The 20,489-nt window shown below is 38.0% G+C and overlaps 1 pseudogene; it reads right to left on the reverse strand.

Annotated features, from left to right (window-relative positions):
- Window positions 1-11,679: 11,679 nt before the first annotated feature.
- On the reverse strand, window positions 11,680-16,604 carry LOC120776920 (annotated as a pseudogene).
- Window positions 16,605-20,489: the final 3,885 nt, after the last annotated feature.

Genomic DNA, 20,489 nt, shown 5'->3' on the forward strand with positions numbered 1-20,489 from the left:
TTCCCCTCTTTTCCGTTACAGTTTAGTTTATGTTGCACTTCATTTCACTTTCTTTTTTCCAATTCAGCTTAATTCTGTTTGATAGAGTTTGATTTAGTTTGCCACACCGGAAGTTCTCGAACTTTGACGCAGTGGGAGCAGCTTGCGTGGGTGTTAGTATCGCTGAGCGTTTTGTTTTTTTGCATAAGAGTTAATAGTTGAAATATTTGGAAATATTCATAAATACGTAAATATAACTTCTCATACTGCACATCACTTTCGCACTTTCTTTTATGGGAATGCTGTGGGCAGCGGTCACTGGACTCACGGCGTTATGATTTGTACCAAAAGAGAGAGAAAGATGGAAAAGAGGGGAGAGAAGTATTTATAATCGATTTCTTATAATATTTTGCTTTGTATTGGTTTGTAATTTCGACATAGAAAAGTACTAGCAAATGAAAAAGTATCCAAGTACAATTTTCGTTTCTTAGTTTATCTTTGCCGACTCTCTTCCAGAACTACTTAATGTATTTTTGTGACAAAAAAGTACACCGAAATTTTTAATAAAACGCTGAATATTTAATTATTCAACAATATTTATTTTGTCGCCTTCACATGACAATGATTTTACCAGATCTCGAAACACTTTTCATAAGCATTTTTTGAGATGGCCTTCAACTCCTTCAGCGAATATTGTTTTATCTCTTCGATAGACTGAAAACGGGTTCCATGAAGCGGCAATTTTATTGCGTTTTTGGTTTTAAATTCAGTTACAATCGTACTCGTTTTGAAAAAAAAAATCAGTTTTATCGGGACGAGTCGAGCAAAAACGCGTTTCATAGCTAAAATATCCACCAAAATCATTCGAACGAACTCGCGAGAGATATCAACCTCTCTTGCCATGCCTCTAACGCTTGCCTGACAATTTTCAAGCACCATATCTTTCACTTTTTTAATATTTTCATCAGTTAAGGAGTCAAAGGTCGTCCAGAACGAGGTAGTATGTCTTCAACGTTCTCTCGACTGTCTTTGAAGGCTTCGTACCACTTGTAGGAGTGTAAATCGAAGTTTCGAAATTTCCAGAACGGAAGCGAGCGAACCATTGTTGTGCTACACGAACTGATACAGCATCGTCTTCGTAAAGATTACAAATTTCATTGATGGCTTGCGTGGCATTCTTCCCTATTTTATACAAAAATTATTGTCATTTGTTTTGTAATTTTTTTCAACTTCCCCGAATTTTTTGTTTTAAATGAAGCTTAAAATCTCACCTTTCAACACTATATGATATGACACAATGCGATTGGTAGCACTAGAGATGTACGACTGTCACGAAATCTATTGACAAAATACGAAAAGACTTTTTCCATTACCTACTATAAGTAATAACATATCTATTGATCAGTATTTAGGAGCCTATGAATGATGAGGCCTCGAAGTAAAGAAAATTCGGTTTGAGGCATAAGGTGATGCGAAAACGATTGGAAAAACGTTGGATGTTAGAGTAGGGATAATGACGCTTTTCTAGAACGACAAAAATATATTTCCATACGCCATTGCATAAAATTAAATAAAGATGAAACAAATTGATCTGGAATTTATTGACCTCTTTTCAGAAGCCCATGGCTGATGAACAGAGGCTTGAAGTAAATATGAATAAATGCTTTTTGAGATAGTGAGGATCAAATATCAACAAAGAGTTGAGTTTCTTTTTTTGTTTTTTGAAAAAAGTGAAACAGGAGTCACTCTTATGCAAGAGTCAAAGTCACCAATTGAAGATAGTGCTTAAATACTTTCAATTAAAATCATTTTTTCATGATGTATCCTCCACCTACGAATATACGATGCTTAAATATAATTTCTGGAATGTCATTTTCTTCTTCGACTAATATGAACAAAATTCACTAATTATATAATCGGTTAGCTGTTTATTTCCCTAATTTCTTTGCAACTTCATCCAACTTAACCAAACTAGGAAAAGTGCTTTGTGCTCATCGTCTTCGATTCGTAGCTTCTTTACTCACTGCACTCACTATTTTGGCTCTCCGCTCATGCAAAAACTAGAGAAACAAAGTTAAACAGTTAATTTCAAAATAGAGAATATGTAGACGGTATGTAGAAAACAAAAGGTTTGGCGAATTGAAAATAGTCAATACAACAATATATGTACATACATATGTATGTAGTAGTATTATTTATATTAATATAAAAATTGACTAAATTTGTTTTCAAAAAGGCACATTAAAAATCTTATTTCCTCCTTTCATTGGAAGCACTCAAAAATATAGGCGATCTTTGTAGGAAATACGTGACCATGTTTATAATTCATAACTCTTAATTCACCTTAATAAATCAGGTGATAATATTAAAATATTGGAAATTACAAAAACAAAAAATTGTAAAAATAAAAATAATTGAATGGACGACACCAGCCACTGAGTATGGATTCATGTCTTTGGCTTGCTTCGATTCAGTAGAAAAATCATAAAAATTGCCCAGAACGTGCCCACAAGCACACACAGTCGACTTACTTTTTGAAACGGATAATACTTTTGAGAAAGTTAAAATATATTAAAATATATTTAACCGAAATCAATTTCCAATTCAAAAGGCAACCACAATTTTCCACTTTGAGCAGAGAAATTCTTTGGAAAATTGGGGCCATGAAACCACAAAGTAATATTAAATTGTAAATGAGTCTATTGCTTTTGTGGTGTTTTGTTTTTGGCTTCTAAAATGGATGTGTCGAGTGAAAAATTGAGAATGGTAAATAATGCGCAAACATCCACTCTAGCAACAACAATAAGCAGAGCGTGTGTAATAAAATAAAATATTGAATGAGAGGGATACTGGTGGCGTACGGCAGGTGAATTTATGATGAAGCAAAGTTATTAAGTCAAAAGAAGATGGAAAATTAGAGAGTGAGGAATAAAATGCTGCAATTGCATTTAATTCAGGAGGAGAACTCGGCGCAGCAGTGCGAACAAAAGTAAGTGTGCATGTTCGATTGCGGAGATACGTGATTACAATTACACACACGCATACACCCACACAAACATGTACACACATGAGAGCATGGGGAACACACTAACCAAAACCAACCACAAAGAAGTGACTTGAAAAGAGGAGCTATGCTTCTGACTGCTGACGCAGGAGTCTTTATAGATTTGTATCTGAAAATTTATGTTTTTGCTAGCGCCACCAGCACTGCTTAGCTGCCAACGAAAGCGAACAGATAAAGACATAATTGCACAAATATTATGAAAGGTACACAGGAACACACATACACATGCACTCTTCTATTTTTTTGATTGTTTATTTTATTTATTTCCAAGCTTTGTATTGTATCCTTGATTTTCATCGGCCTCACTACTGCATTCCGTGCTTTCTACCAGTCTTTTTCGTCACTTTTTTATGGTGGACTACCAAATTTTATTAATAACTTCTCATAAATCGTTTACATTTGGAAGTCGTTGCTCAGCTCCAACTAATCTCAAATATTTATTTTCGCTTCCTTAAGGCAATATGTAATAGCAAATGGTTCCTTGAGATAATAAATCGTTCCTTCTGCTGTTTCAATATTGATATTGTCCATCTTCGGAAAAATTGGTCGGATAGACTCCAGTATAAAAAATATGCTCCGCCTTTGCTTTGGTGTTCCTTCGACTTTACAATGACTAAATCCCTGCTTTTTAAGTCCATATCACGTTTATTGAAAGCTCTACGCACTTATTCTCTTGTCAACTAAGGCGTTCAAGAGGTTGCGCCTGATGGAAACTATTTCTACAGACCTCTAGGTCAACTCAAACTGCAAATCCTTTCGATGCTCCTCTATAGTTCCGTCAAGAATCTCACAAAGCAGCCACTCTCACATCTACATACATACATGCTCGAAATGCGTGCATGTGTGGTCAACTCGACAATGTACATACATACATATGTATGTATGGGTCTGTATATAATGCACTTAAACACAAAGCCCGCAGTAGTCAACTGAAATACCGACTAAAGTGTCCAAACCGCAGGGCAAAGAGGAATTTCGAATTGTGGCAACATTATGCGGTACATTACAATACACACACATGCTGCAAGTGGGTATTGAAATTGCTTTTCGAATGTTGTCCATATCATATTTTATCAACACTTTGTAGCCACACAGCTTTCAGATTTACGAGCTTAAATTTATTGGGTTTATGTTGTTATTGTTCGTGTTGCAACTTTCATTATGAAATGCTGAATTGGTTGATAATTTATTATATGGCAAATGCGATAGTCACAATGGAAAATTATATGTACGTGTTAAAGCTGTATAAATTGGCTTAAATGTATAAATTAACAAGCGGCCACCAAAGCACTGTTGGGCGGGGGTTTAAAGACTGCCAAGTCACCGAAATTGTGCAAGCTATGTATGTGAGTGATTTCATTATGAGAATTCTAATAGGTATAACTAATCATTAAAGCCAGTAGAACAGGCTGACTTAATGAAACATCAGATAGGCTTCATAAATTTCGAATGCAACCCTGCATTTGCGGTATTAAAAATGGCTGGTTAGCGGATATTGAACCTATTTAAATTCTTGAAGATGACTTTAAGTTATGTGATGCGGAAAAATATTGTTTGAAATAAAAACCGAGGGTTTCAAAGTATAGTTGGAAGTAATTCGTTCCTGAAGTAAAGTTAATATATAAAATTAGACTATGTAACGCACCTTTCTTTAAGCAAAAATTATTCAGCACCAACCGTCTTTTTTAAGGTTAGTTCATCGGATGACTTCCTGAATCATATTCATTTAATTTAAATAACCTTTTTATGCTCAGGGTATTACCCCAGCAATCTATAGCGTATAAAACCGAACCTCAGTTCCCGCGTCAATTTGATCTTGGCAAGATGTAGATCAAGATCTTTTGCAAAATTTGACTCAAATTTTTCCACTAGACGCTCAATTGTTGATCTGACAGGACGATTATGACGACCATAAATTGGGCGTAGCGTTCTTAAAGTTGAGACCACTGACTCCAAATTTAAATTTTAAAAATTTCTTATTGTTGGATCGTATGTCTTTCCATGATGAAATGGCAAACTTTTCTGAAAAGTTAAGTATGCATATTACTTATGTATGTCACTCTCTATCTCTTGAGAGATTCGTCACAGTTCGGCCGATCTCATTACTGTACAACGCTAGCTATAAAGTGAGAGCAAAGCACTATGTAAATGGAATGGAACTCAGATGGTCAATCACTCACAAAAAGCAAAGAAAAAACAAAATGTATACTAGCCAAAAAGTGGCCATCGGAACGTAAACTGTAAACTATAAACCGAGCCATATTCCATTTAAATTATTTAAGATGTGAACGGAAACAATAAAGAGGCTTGGATTTTACCTCAGTACAGTAGCTACAATCACAGCCACGTTCTCTGAAATTGCAAGGTGTTGACTTAGAAAATTGACAAAATAAGATAAAACAATGGAATAACGGCAAAAGCAATCTCACATTGTCATACTAAACGCCAGCAAATTTCTGAAATAAAAACAATTGTGTATCGAATGAAATTGGAAAGCAATTCATGCGCGTGATTGAAAGTAAAACCCATTCCATTTCCTTTAAACGAGTAGCAAACCAGCAGGGTTGCCGGTGGCTGCATTCGAGGAAATCATTTAACCAGCTGAGCATATGAAGAACGCCACAGTTCGGTGCACTGCATCAATTGGATGCTTCAAACAGTACCTGCCATGGCATGGAGCATGGTATGTCAGGCAGCAGCGCCAGCACTAAGTACACACCAGACGCCTGTCACATACAAGTATATTGGACCAAAGCTGCGCACCTTGGAAGAGGTGGGGTGGAGTCGCATGCATGCCGGCATTGGAAAGGTAAGTACATATATTCAGATATCCTTGTTGTAACCATATGCACACACAATACCCCTTTGGTGCCGCTTCCTGGTGCTTCTTGACTTCGCTAAGGAAAAAGTAATAAAATGCGAAAAACTTTTGTTTGCGCTCAAATGCCCGCTTCAGTGTTTCTGGCTGAAATGGAGAAGCGAAACCATAGACTTACATGAGTTTATTGAAATCCCAGCGATGCTTGTAATGGGAGGTTGTGCGGGTGTGCGGGTGTGCGTTTATGTTACAACAGACTAGAAAGGTTCTATGGGCACCCAAGGCCAGTCGGTTGAACACACACACCCTCGCAGGCAATGCAATTGCAATATTTCTGCCACAACCGATTGAAAAAATCCACTTTCACTTGAAAATGTCCCATTTTTATTTGCGATTTGATTGGTTTTGTTCAACATCTGCAGCATTCATTCTTCGATGCCTCAATTCACCCATTCATTTACACACACATCCACACTGTGTAAAGGCAGTGCAAATTGACTACTATGTAAATATGAGTGTCAGGCTTCGAAGCGTGTTTAAGGTAAATAACTGTCACATACGCAGGGACTAAAAATATAAAAGTTCAGTTATAGGGTTTGTTATCAGTGAGCTTTTGTTTAAATTTCATGGTCGTGGAGATATTACCACTCTCTGCGGAGTAGATTTCTCGAAAATCTTGCATTAGAACTTCTTCTTTTTTATTTCCGTAGACAGCGCTTACGCGGTTATAACCGAGTTTTTAACAGCGCGTCAGTCGCTTCTTCTTTTCGCAATTTTGCGACAATTCGAGATACCAAGTGCAGGCAGGTCCCTCTCCACCTGATCTCTCCAACGAAGTTGAGGTCTTTCTCTTCCTCTGCTTCCCCCGGTGGGTATTGCGTCGAATATTTTCACTGCTGGAGCGTTTTCATCCATTCAGATGAGATGATCTTGTCAGCGTAGCCCCTGTCTCTTAATTCTCTGAACTATGCCAATGCCGTCGCATATTTCATACAGCTCATCATTCCATCGAATGCGATATTCGCCGTGGCCAACGTGCAAAGAACCATAAATCTTCCGCAGAATCATCGTCCATGCGTCTGCACCATGACGAGAATAATGAGGGACTTACATATATAGTTTGGTCTTTGTTCGTCGAGAGAAGACTTTACTTCTCAATTGAACACTCAGTCCGAAGTAGCCCCTGTTGGCAAGAGTTATTCTGCGTTGGATTTCGAGTTACATTGTTGTTGCTGTTAATACTGGTTCCAAGATAGACGAAATTACCTATGACTTCAAAGTTACGACTGTCAACAGCGATGTGGGAGCCAAGTCGGGGGTGCGAACACTTTTTCTTTGATGACAGGAGATATTTTGTCTTCCATTAGAACTATTTTCTTATATATTGGAACTATGTATCAACTCTCAAGAACTCGAAATGAATTCAATTTAAAAACTCAGCGATTTCACTTCAAAACAACATAGTTTAGTTGGTTTCAAAAAACCACAAACGACAAGCTCTTTTGATGATTCAGAATACCTACTTTCCGTCAATTTATACAGTTATTCTCAATTTAGTTGCTAAGCTCTTAGTGTACAATTGTAATGACATGGAGAATAGTTCGATTATGGAAACGGACAATTTCACTCTGCCTGCTACTGGGAGATTAGGACATGAGGGCGCATTCACTATAAGACGCGATAAATCTGTACACGAATGTAAGAAAAGGTCGCGTCTATGAACCAAGATATAATCTGAGCTTTGGCTTGAGAGTGCGTAGAACAATTGTTTACCACTTCAAAAATTTAACAGAAAAGTTATACGAGTACATACGACAGCAGGAAAAGTTGTGGCTAATTTGCAATTTCATGGGATTCAAATTATTTTCGGTTAAAAAACTGATGAAAACTGTCAAAAAAATATTATTGTTGTACAATGAGAAATTCAGCATACTTTTCAGAGACTTTTAAGTACAAACAAATCTTAGTATGGCGGAAATATTAGTTCAGCTTCATATCATGGCTCCGAAGCTCCGAAAAATATAGTTCATCTCTGTTATTGTGCTACAACAGTGTCTGCTATATGCACTAGTGAATCTAATTTTGTAACTAAAATGCAAATAATGAGTAATTTGCATTCCAAGTAGTGGAAAACAGGCGATGACGAATTTATTTAAATTTTTTTGCCGCTATTCGAAATACTCGTGGCTTTGTAGAGAAGAATGGGTCGACTTTTTCAACCGACGTGGGTTGGCTAACACCAGTTTATAATATATATTGTGTTCGCCTCTGGAGTATTACGGCTAAATTTGTAATGGACTCAACCTTCACACCTCATGCCCTCGCCCAAAATAGCCAAGCGTAGTCGCATTATGTTTGTACAACTTTTTTGTTATTCATAATATGTAGATAGAGGTACATACATATGTATGTAAGAATGGGCATAAGTTCGTTTATAATTACATTTCGTTAATTCTCACGAAATGTTTGTGTGCAGGTTTGTGTGAATATATGGAATATATATGTACATATGTTTGCGTGCAACATATACTTCTTATCAAAATTCATATTTTGTATTGGGGTGAGGCAATTGGGACGTTTAAGTTTGAAAGGAAATAGCATAAAGAATTTTCAAAGCTTTTGATTTTAAAGATGGTGGTCTACAAGTTGCTTGTTAACAGCCAAACTAGAAGAAATCTGCATGCATGCAAATAATATTATCTACATACAATTATATGTACCGTTGTAAATACTATCTAAAAGATAGTTTTGTGAAGCTCTATTAAAGAGGTTAATAGTAGAATTAATTTTTTTTCAGTATTCGGTATAACCCTAATGCCTTACTTAAAGGTATTACCAGTTTCTGTCGAATATTAGCGGCATAAAGGCGAAAAACCAGCTAAAACAACTGGTAATGTGCCAATAAGACACCGTCCTTCATACATATATGTACATACTTTATACGCACCACTCATAAAGTCAACATAGTTGAACCGATAAAAATGCGACAACTTGGCAAATATTGTATGACAATTAAGTAACTAACAATAAGGGAATTTTCACACAGACAAAAATTCCCGGCTAGACTGACTAAAGAAGTACTTATGCTATGGAGGTAATAGCAACAAACACAACTGCGTAAATAATGCGTGGGAAAGTTAAAGAGCCATATTTCGTTACAGTCTTAGCCAAGCCCTGAAACACTCAGATATATGTATGTATGTACATACCATATACGCAAGCAACGGTTTGTATAAATGTTTAAACATTTGTATGAATAATTGAACGAACGAATCCAGTTGAATGCATTTGTTCGCTGATAGCAAAACTATGCAGCTATGGATAGTGGGAAATCAAAACCTATTGACGCAGGTGATTTTTGTGGCCGAAGTGAATGTATAAGAAAACATCTAAAGACTTTGAAGCTGGGCGTCTAGTTTGCCCTCCATGCAAGTGCTAGTACTTGCTAAAAGGAGAAGTTGGAGAAATGCTTCCAGGTCAGAGATAATCTCTACTATGAGATCGTGAGCCATGAGTGAGTTGGCTACTGAAGCTCTCGGAAAGTTAATTGGCGTTTGCTCGGATGGATAAGGAAGCGAAGCAAATACGTCTGGTAGTGAACGAGAGCAAGACAAAATATCTCCTGTCATCAAACAAACAGTCGTCGCACTCGCGATTTGGCTCTCACGTCACTTTTGACAGTCATAGCTTCGAAGTTGTAAATAATTTCGCTTATCTTCGAACCAGCATCAACACCAACAACAACGTCTGTCTCGAAATCCAAAGCAGAATATGTATATCTTGCCTACAGGTTCTACTACGGACTGAGTAGGCAATTCAGTAGTAAAGTCCTCTCTCGACGAACAAAGACCAAACTCAATAACTCAGTCATTATTTCCATCCTGCTATATGGTGTAGAGGCGACGCAGTACCCGTCGGGGGAAGCAGAGGAAGTGGAAGACCTCCACTCCGTTGGAAGGACCACATTGGAAAAAGAAGAAACGTTTGGCGTGATGTTTTTTGTATAACCGCGTAAGAGGTGTCTTCGCTAGTAAAGAAGAAGAGGAAGAGAGATTTCTTAAGTTTTGGACTTCTCATGTATACTCTGCTTTGGAACCGTTGGAAAGGAAATGCATTTCAATTGCACTCCATTCCTTAAGGAAATTATACCACAAATAAATGAAGCAGCCATTGCACAACTTTTACTTTTGAAATTTGGTTATGGCGAAAGACCCCGAGTAACTACCAAACTCCATGCGTCTCTACAACAACAATGTACCGTGTGTGTGTATGTGTGTGTGCACTTATGCGCCTTCACTTTTCCCACAGCAAACGAATGCTTACAGGTTTCGAAACTTTTCCCATGTTTTGAATGTTGACGAACAGTTGTTGCCGCTTTGTTATCATTGTTTGACTAATGTAATTTATGTGCACATACACACATGTGTATGTGTGTGTTTTTGTTTACTTCTTGCAAACAGTTACCATTTTGACAACTTTTGACCACCAAGCAGCTCAGTTGTCACCAATGGCACTGTTAATAAAGTCGAGCAACATAAACCAGCGAGACTCTGGCCAACCACTTGAGTAGCCGAATTTCCGACAACGACTACCACAAACAATTCATACATACATACAGTACATACATCAAGACCATCTGCCGCAAGTTGTGTGCCATAAGTTGATGATTGTTGACCGTTCCACGCAGCTCGCTTCACCGATCTTTATGTTTGCCTGCTTTAGTTTATATTTAATTGACTACAAACTGTCCGTCTGCCCGTCTGTCTGTCTCTCTGACCGTTTGCATACATAAATGCATGTGTGTGAGTATGTGTGTGCTTTATGGAGATTGTAGCCACCTTGATACGCCCAGCGACTCATGTTTTGGTGGCACTATGGTACGAAGTAAAAGCAACAACAATAACAAAACTTGTAAAATTAGTTTGAAATTGAGTGGTGTTAAACGTTTGTAATTCACAGATTTGTTTCTTATTTTCTTCAGTTTTCTATTGTCGTTTGGATAACGCCTGAGTGTGACTCCACGCAAGGCGACTGGCCGAGAATATGCATTGGTGCTATGTGGACATATTGCCTTGGTTTGTTCCCATAAACTTCTTGTTGACAAAGGTCATTTGTGTGCGTTATTCGCCTCCAAGCGTGTTTACTTCTTCCCAGACCACTTAAAAGTTCAAAGGCTTCGGGTTTTCAGCTATAAATGAGTTATGTGCTCTTGCCTTTGCATGTTCGTCAGCCTAAAGCCTTATATACATACGTAAATCCATTATCTAATTTTTAATTCAAACAAAATGTGTATTTTCCCATCGTCTAAAGGCTTAGCAATGTATTAGAGGTCATGAGAGCCAAGCTGCATCCTTGACCGGGCTGGGTTCAGTTTCACAAAGATTCTCAAAAAAGAATTTCTAATTGCAAGTTCTTACTTATTACTTTTAATTTATCGAAGTCGCTTTTGTCTCCAATAGCTTCTCCAAAACCGTGTGCTTTTTCTTTATAAATATTTCGCAGAACTAACAGTGATTGATAGAAACTAGCAACACTAAGTAAAATAAGTAAGAGTTTTATATGTAGTTATATAAAAGAAGCCAGGAAGTTTGCTTTGGTTGGTCATCTTATAAACGGTATCACTTTGTTAGGTCTACTTAGTCCACGGCTGCATGCTTGCTAGAAAAAGACATAGCTTCTTTGAACTAAACATTTGATTTTCCAATGTCTCTACCATATTTGACAACACATTTGCTTTTGTTGTTGTAGCGACGAAAAACTACCCAAATCATCATCACAATTTGCGCTTCAGCTCCTTGTAACTTTGGTGTTGACCTGTTTAGTCGTAGAGACCAAAATCCATATCGTCGTCTTCCTCGGACTTCGACTCCGACTCCTGCTTTTCGGTTTCTTCATTCTTTACGGGAGCATCGCCAGCACAAGCAGCTGGAGCAGAGGTAACAGCAGCAACAAACTTGCTTGGATTCTTGATGAACTCCTTGATGGTAGCAGCTTCCTTGAAATCTACTTCGGTGGCAGCAGCAATAGCCAACAGATTCTTGAAACCTTTGGCAACACTGTGCGGTGCTGAAGTAATAGTTGGGTAACCATTCTGTAACGATACGGCGGCCAAATTGACAACACCAGCTTTGTATTTCCCACGCAGATTTTCGTGCTTGATGTCCAAGATCTTAGGTTAGAAAGTGGAACCCGTTGCACATGTGCTCTCCTAAAATCACAGTCATATGCGGTCTCTTTATTATTTTGTATGCCCGACTTTTTTATGTCTTTCCTGATTTCGTATATCAATCTTGATCGCGGTCTTAACATTGTTTTAGTGGTGAATGCTGTGGCCTCTACGATTTTCTCCTGCGCTCTCTTGTTATCGTTATACGTCCGAGCTATCTTAGTTGCTGCGCTTTGATGAATCGTATGACATTTTCACTTTTTATAAGCTGGTCCGCTTATCGTTCCCCCTTATCAGCCACTCGCCATTTCTTATTGTTCCAAAACTTTTTTTAGGATCTCGCTTTCCTTCGAATACTTACAGTTTGGCTTAGCGATAGTGCAAATAAGACATCCTTTTCTGGAAATAAAACCGCATGCTTCCTGATTTCCTGCGACTAATGTGGAATCTAGGTCTCAATACTTCTTTATTTTGCCTTGGTTAAGGCCCTTACCATTTACCTTTTATAAGTGGCATACGAACTCGCAAAAAGGGATGTCAAAGTCTATATAACCGCAAAGCCTTGAGTATGAATTCATCGGTAACCCAAAATCTTGAAGCTAATTACAAAGCGATTTCATAAGCCAAGGGAATGCAACCAGAAATGGGAGTATGATTAAATATGTTGCGTATGTTGTGGACAACAACGGTATGATGGACAACCCGGTGAAAAGCAATCAATGATATGTGTATGAATGTGGGCAGATATATCCACCTTGGACAGTACACCGACGGCGTCTTTGATGAATTGCCTAGAAATGGAGCAGAATTTCAATTAAACGCAAGGTAGGACACACACCCATGCATACTTAAGTGCTTACTAATAAGTATAGGCCTAACTTACACCCACACACACCCGCACACACCGACACAGTGACGTTGGCAGGTCGGTACCATAGAGGAAGGCTTGAAATTAATATTGATGCAGATGCTGATTTAGAGATTGAAATAGAAAATTAATCAAATTTCCCGACCAGCAATTAATAGTGACCTGCGAGCGTATATACATATACCTACATGTATACTGCTGGGCATGTGTACATTTGTACTCCTGAAAGCCTGTGTGACCAGAGTTAAATCAAGATTGGGCGCTTGTGCGGGCCAAAGAGGCCGACAGCCGACAGAGCGCAGCTTTACAACTCCATTAAGATTGCCGAAGGTGTCAGCAGCTTTAGTTGCAGCTTAAAAAAGCAGGGCAAAGGCAAAGAAGAATTCTAATTGAACTCTCAACAGCTCAGCGAATGCCCGTCAACGGCCGCCATAAAACTAATCACGGCAATCCCGTAGAAAAGATGAGTGATGATGGAAAACGAAGTTGGTGAAAGATCGAACGACATTACACACACACACACACACTCGTAAACAATGGGCGCATGCACATAGCGCAATATGAGAAAATGGAAAAAGGAGGAATTGAAGTGCGGTACAAAAGTAGGGGGGCGTAGAGGCCGCAAATGAGTTGTGTTGCATGTGTGTGGCCACTCTACTTGGGCGTTAAAGCGTCTTGTAGCGATCGGTGTGGAGCATAACAGCGGCTCCAATGGGTGAGCGCTGAGAATGATGTTTTTTTTTTAGATATGGGAGCGCCTGCGCATGCGTTCACACATGTGTGGCGGAATGTGCTGGCCCTTACGGATATGTGGCATGATAATCAAGTTGAAAGCGTGTTATCGATTGTGTGCCTATTGTTGAGTTTCTTTGTTGCTTTGCAGCGATAATGCTATTGATCGGCTGAAACTGGGTGTGAGGTAGACCAATTAATTGTTGTTGGCATTGTTATTAATTTTAATTTCTTTAATATATGTATGTCTCACGGTGGTTCAGAATTCTAAGGTAGATTTTTATTGTTCATCCTTTGAAAAGGTTCGGAGACTTAGGGTCCCTACACCGGCAGAGAGAAGATAACTACCGACGAAATTCCGGATTCGCCAAATGCTATGTTCAAATATCGGAATAACGTGATCATAATCTCTCACAATTTATGCTACAATTTAACTTTGCATCTTTACTTTTACTGAAAATTATTGCTTTTTGTGTATTCGAAAACTTATTATATTATGATATGATATATTCAGTTCTAAGTATATACAAGTAGACCATACACCTAATCGCAAAGGCTAGCATTCTCGACCCATATGCTTACACAAAGCCATCGGCTCAAAGCTTGCTACTCATTTCTCTTAAGTGTTGCACCGCTCCGCCCTAATGTGCATCTGTAGCAATGACTTTGTATATGACCATTGCATCTGGGCGATTAAGGTATTTTATCCCATTGATCTATTGAGCTTTAATTGTTGTTTTCATTTATTTTTAAGTTGTTGAAAGATGACTTCAACCTGTGTGTGAACACCGAAGAAGAGTGGACCTGCTCGCAAGCAACGTGTTGAGCGCTTGTACTCGTATCCATTCGTATATCAGAGCGCATCTCCCTGTTGAGTTGGGCAGAGTGGGGCGCCGGCGAAGGCAAAACAATTAAGCTATTTTCACTAGTTGCGGCATGCGTGTGGCAGGTTCGAAAGCAAAATTATACCATTAAATTAGTTGGAAAATGTAATGCATCGGTTGCAGCAAGCGCCCGAAGCATGTTTACCCATGCACAGTGATCGAAGGTATTGAACGACAGTCGAGTCTATGTAGCCGTAAGGCATACAGAGTTTTATACGATCAAGGCCTGTAAAAACCGCAGCATTGCTCCAGTTTACTTCTGGCAGAATAACAACAAAAACACTGGAATTGAGCGGAATCAGATACTCAAGGTTCTCATCAGTTTCTCATCGATGATCATTCACAGAGATGGACCACATTATCCACATATCTCCAGTCATTCCCATTACTGATTTTCATTGCAGTGCTTGAATGTTCTCACTTCTCGGTAAGCACTAAGATCATGAATATAAGAAGCTCTCGGCATTTATGGTCAGTTCTTCAGTAGCTTATTAGAATATCTAGTATGCAAGTAGTAGAAGCACAACTTCCGATCACTTTTAGGCATAACTGTATGACTGCAATTGGTATGCTTTCATGTAGTACTGTGTGTACATTTAGTCCGCGAGCTGCCGGCTAATGCTAGCCTATTAACAACTTTATGCCGTTACGCCTATAACAATTGTTGGCTGTTTATGAACTCCACGCAACGCTTCTGTTTTTGGCCACTCATCATTTTGTGGATTTTTTATAGCCACAATTAATTACGATCTGTACAGAGGTGAAGAACTACCACTACTACCACATGCGTGTGGCTGTGTGTTCGAATGATGAGAAGCGCAAAGAGCACATTTGAACACACATACAGTCATTTGTGCATCACATTTGTGAATTGCTTTGCAATAGTGTTGAATACACGCACCACATGCATACATAGATACAGTCTCGCGTTAGTGGGCCTGCGGCGCGACAGCGTGAGAATGAACTTAGAGCAGTAATTTGGTTGCCAGCAGTATGGGCCACCTGGAAGATCATCGAAACTAGGAGGTTGGATGAAAATGATATAATTTCCATCGGAATAATTGGTTGAATACAAATATGAAAATTAATAAGGAGTTTTGCAAAAAATTAGTGAACATAAAAGGTAAAAGTTGTATCCTCAGTGCGTTTTAATCCCAAAAAAAAGCGAATAGTAGTAAAATTAGAGAGGTCGAACTCAATAAGAAATGGGTTTCTTGATTCTGTAAACAAGTTGAGTTAACTTTCATGCAATTAATCTGCAAAATAATGGAATTTTATCGAACTTGTTATGAAACTATTGACATCCACAGTCAGAGAGACACTACAGAACTTATCTCTTTGCCTTTTGACCTGAATATCATGCAATTAACCAGATACAACAGCCGTTTCATGATCCGACCCTTGGAATGGACCCAAAATAATTCGAACTAACTGTTTGTCAGCTTCATATCAGTTCAAAAATGTTGGCTGTTATGGGTTTTTAAGATGATACCGAGTTAAACAAACAGCTGAGCCGCCAAAAGAAAACATCTCCGAAACTCAGATATGCAATCCTTTGAATTTTTGACATATGTAATGTCCATGTATATGTTTCGTTGATGACTTCGTTTGTTTCACATTTTAAGGGGGTATTCTGATCTAGAAATTTAAAAAAATCGAAATTTTTTTTTATATTTTCAAAGTCTAACCATTCAAGAATATGTGTACAAGAGGATTTTTCAAAATTCAAATTATTTTCGGAGATATAGGCATTTTTCTGACCGGCATCCAAACTGGTTCGGCCGGAACTAATCGAACAAAAGACTTTACGCGAAACTTTAAACGCGTTTTTCTCAAAACTGACTTTTTCGGAACGATGCCCCTGATTTCTCAAGTTCTACTAGACCGATTTACTTGAAATTTTTATAGAGTCTTCTTTATAGGCTTGTCTATGGTTGGAACTAGTCCCATTCCCAAATTTTTATTTTTATTATTTTTAAAAAATTCGAAATAGTCAGAAAAAGTGATCCAATAAAACTTTTTTTTTCAGGCAGTTGCCATTTTGTGAAAAAAAAAAATTTACCACTTTTCTGTAGTTCCGGCCTTTGCGACATTGTTCTAGATTAATAATCTTTTTTTTTTCTTGGTTTCAGATAACATCGTCAGCTCATAATTTTTGAAATTTTTTACTTTTTTTAGTTTTTAATTTGTTTCTGTACTCTTCTAAAATTAACAAATAACTAATCAAAAAATGGATAGTAAAAATATTAATTGCCTTTTTTTACGACACTTTAAAAATTACCTGAAATTCATGCTCCTAGACCAGAATACCCCCTTAAATGAGATCACGGCGAAGATATCTATTGGTAAACGAGGGCAAGGGGTAATACAAGCAACAAAGTCAGCGTTGAAACTCACCGGGTGCCAGTTGTAAAGTCCAAATGTAGTAGTAAGATTCACTTGATGTTTCGAATATGTCATAACTGGCAAGAGAAGAAACGACGGTGCTCGATTGTGCTCTCGGCCAGACTATCTTAAGCGGTCACAGCAAACACCAAGAAATATAAATAATCGATAGTAAAGAATTCGCCAAACATACCGAAAGAGAAAAATTATTCACAAATTTAATCGAAATGGGACCAAATGCTGCTCCGGCGTAGTGGCAAATATTGAAATATTTTACTACAATCAATTTGAAGCTCTAATTAATTTGTGAATTTAATTTTAGGCAAATTTTTTGTGGTTATGAAATAGCGGGGTTTTTAAAAATGATCTACTCACATACCATCTGTGTATTTAACCCTCTTAGACACAGAAATGATATTTAGAATACATTACTTTTTAATTAAGTTTGATTAGGCAAGGCATCATTGTGATATAAAAGTTCCGGAAGTTTTTAAAGATATTTCAAAAAAAATTTCGAGCAATGAATTTGTCTCAAATTTTGTATCTCTAACCAAATTTCGTGTGCGAAATCGTTGCTAATGTTGGAAAAGGCTTAAAGTGATGATAGTTTTATCAAAAACACAATACTCGTACTATGAGTGGTACAATGCCTTCAAAGACGGTCGAGAGATCGTTAAAGACGTGCCTCGTTCCGGACGACCTTCGACCTCTTCAACTGAGGGACAGACGGACAATAAAGAGTTCAATTTGGCCGTATTGGGGCGTTCGCGTGAGAACTTTTGTCGAAAACGTCTGGAATCGTGAAAGAACAATTCATGGACTTTACTCTATGCTAATGTACCATTGCATCGAGCCATCATTCTGACAGTATTTAGTGCCAAAAATGGTATGAATACCATCGATCAACCACTATTCACCAGATTTGGCTTCGTGAAATTTTTTCTTGTTCTCAAACTGAAGTTGCCCCTCCGAGGAACCCGTTTTCAGTCGATAAGAGATAAAACAAAATTCGCTGAAGGAGCTGAAAGCCATCCCTAAAAGTGCTTATGAAAAAAGTTTCGAGGTCTGAAAATATCGTTGACTTAAGTGTTTTACTTCTGGCGGGGATTACTTTGAAGGCGGCAAAATAAATATTGATGAATTATTAATTATTTTGCGTTTTATTTACAATTTCCGGGTACTTTTATGTACATATATTGACCTAAAAAGGACTTTTTAAAATTACATGCTTGGTTTTTATTAACTTTCTCTCCATATAAATGAAACAATTTCAAAATCTATGCAAACTAAAATTTTTTAAAAATTGGTTGGTCTTATGCCACTACGTTCACCGAAGGGTTAAATACTATGTTTTGAAATTGCTTGCGCTTCTGCAAATGCTTGCGGTAAAAATTGCCGAAATTTGCAATTGAATTGCTGGCAACAGTTTGCTGCGTCACCAAAGCCGCTGCGACCACAAACAAAAATGTCAGAACGAGGCAGCTCACACACACACACACCAACGCCAACGCACATGTATGCGTGAGAATGCGTTATTTCGTTTAATGCAAATGCAATTACTGAAATTCTCATTTTATTTAAACCGCAATTGCGAGGTGGACCGATGCCACAGCAACAAAAACAAACACATGCACACATGTATGTGTGTGTATTTAATATACATTCGTGCTGAACAGGAAGAGTTTAAGCGAAAATTTAAATAAGCCATTTGTGCAACACTCGAGGTCACTTCGAAAATTGATTGATTCGAAAATGTGTTAAGGTGTTATAATTAACTCCAATCTCTACGAGCGAGTGATTCCTGAAATCTCACCGCAAGTATGCATGTGCGTATACCGAATTGTGTATGTGTGTGTGTGTGCAAGTATGGAAACATTTTGCTGTTCTTAACCGCACACAATTGTTATCGGTTGCATGCCACAAGACACACAGCACTTTGTTGCACGTTGCTGACATTTCTTCTATAGCACTCGCACGCACACAATGACACGAAATTACTTAACTACGTTGGTCACATATTGTGACAGAATCGAACACCAACAGTTCATCCTCAACAAATCAAATCTCACATAAGCATGTACGTGTGTTTATATGCTTCTATTGAGAATTGTGTTGATTATTATGTAATTGGCTTTTGGGTGCAACAGAAATAATTTCAGCACTTTGAAGGAGAAAAGAGGGAGCTACGGAGCATAGCAAATATTTCTTTTTTCTGAATAAACTGCTGTTGCACGAAAGTGCGGTTACTTAATTCAACGAGTACTTCCAGTGAACGATTACCATAATTAATACATATTGTGGTTATCATTATTTTTAATAGAGGAGAGCATTGACCTGCAGTATGCTTAAGAAGAAGTGGACAAATTTACTTGTTTTAAGGCGGGCTTTAAGAAAAAAATCGCGACAGACGTTCTTCCTTTTCGCAGCTTGGCGTCAATTGAAGCTTCCAAGTGTAGCCTGTCCTTCTCCACCTGGTCTTTTCAACGGAGTGGAGGTCTTCCATTCCCGCTGTCTTCATTTCGTTAAACTATGTCAATCTCCTGGGCTTATGCTTTCACTGATATTCTCTCTGCTCTGGGCATCAGTCACTAAATCATCTCAGGGGGTTCTATAAGAGAATGCTCCGGTTTACCAAAGGGGGATCTCTCATCTGAACCTTTTTTGAATTTTTATATTGGGTTTTTTAAGTGGCGAGTCCCAAACCCAGAGCACAATCCTGGAGAAGGATAGGTTAGGTTAGGTTAAGGGGGTATTATGGTTATGATTTCAATCCTCCTAGTTATCTGAAACCAAAAAAAAAAAGATTATTAATCTAGAATAATGTCGCAATGGCCGGAACTGCGAAAAAGTGGGAAAACTTTTTTTCACAAAATGGCGACTGCCTGAAAAAAAAGTTTTTTTGGGTCACTTTTTCTGACTATTTCGAATTTTTTAAAAGTAATGAAAATAAAAACTTGGGCATGGGGCTAGTTTCAACCATAGACAAGTCTATATAGAAGACTCTAAAAAAATTTCAAATAAAGCGGTCCAGTAGAACCATAGAAATCGTGGGTATCGTTCCGAAAAAGTCAGTTTTCAGAAAAACGCGTTTAAAGTTTAGGAGACAATTCTAGTGAACACGGACGCCACGTCACAAAATCGGCTGTATCTCCGAAAATAAGTCGAATTTTGAAAAATCCTTCCAGGGTCATATTTTTGAAATTCTAAACTTTCAAGATATGCAAAAAAAAGTCGATTTTTTCTAAATCCTAGAAAACAATACCCCCTTAAGTAAATAGGCTGATATTCGTGAGGCCCCGAATAATTCCAATTTAACTACTAGAGATGCTTTTCTGTTGTGATGCCTAGAACTCTTAGTTAAGGATCTAGAAAGCACCTAGAGCCCGCCACAAATTTATTGAGCTGGCTAATATCTACTCTATCCATTTCGCCACGTTCCTAGAAAGTGTGACAATCAAGATGTTTCAACCTTAGTCTGGCGAAAGTAGGACAGTAAAGGGTAAGGTGTCTATATGTTTCCACCTCATCTTCCTCTATGCAACTTTGACAAGTTTCGTACTCCAAAATCTTTAGCCTCGCCGCGTGAGTGCTAA

The sequence above is a fragment of the Bactrocera tryoni genome, chromosome 5 (assembly GCF_016617805.1).
Source record: "Bactrocera tryoni isolate S06 chromosome 5, CSIRO_BtryS06_freeze2, whole genome shotgun sequence".
Taxonomy (NCBI): domain Eukaryota; kingdom Metazoa; phylum Arthropoda; class Insecta; order Diptera; family Tephritidae; genus Bactrocera; species Bactrocera tryoni.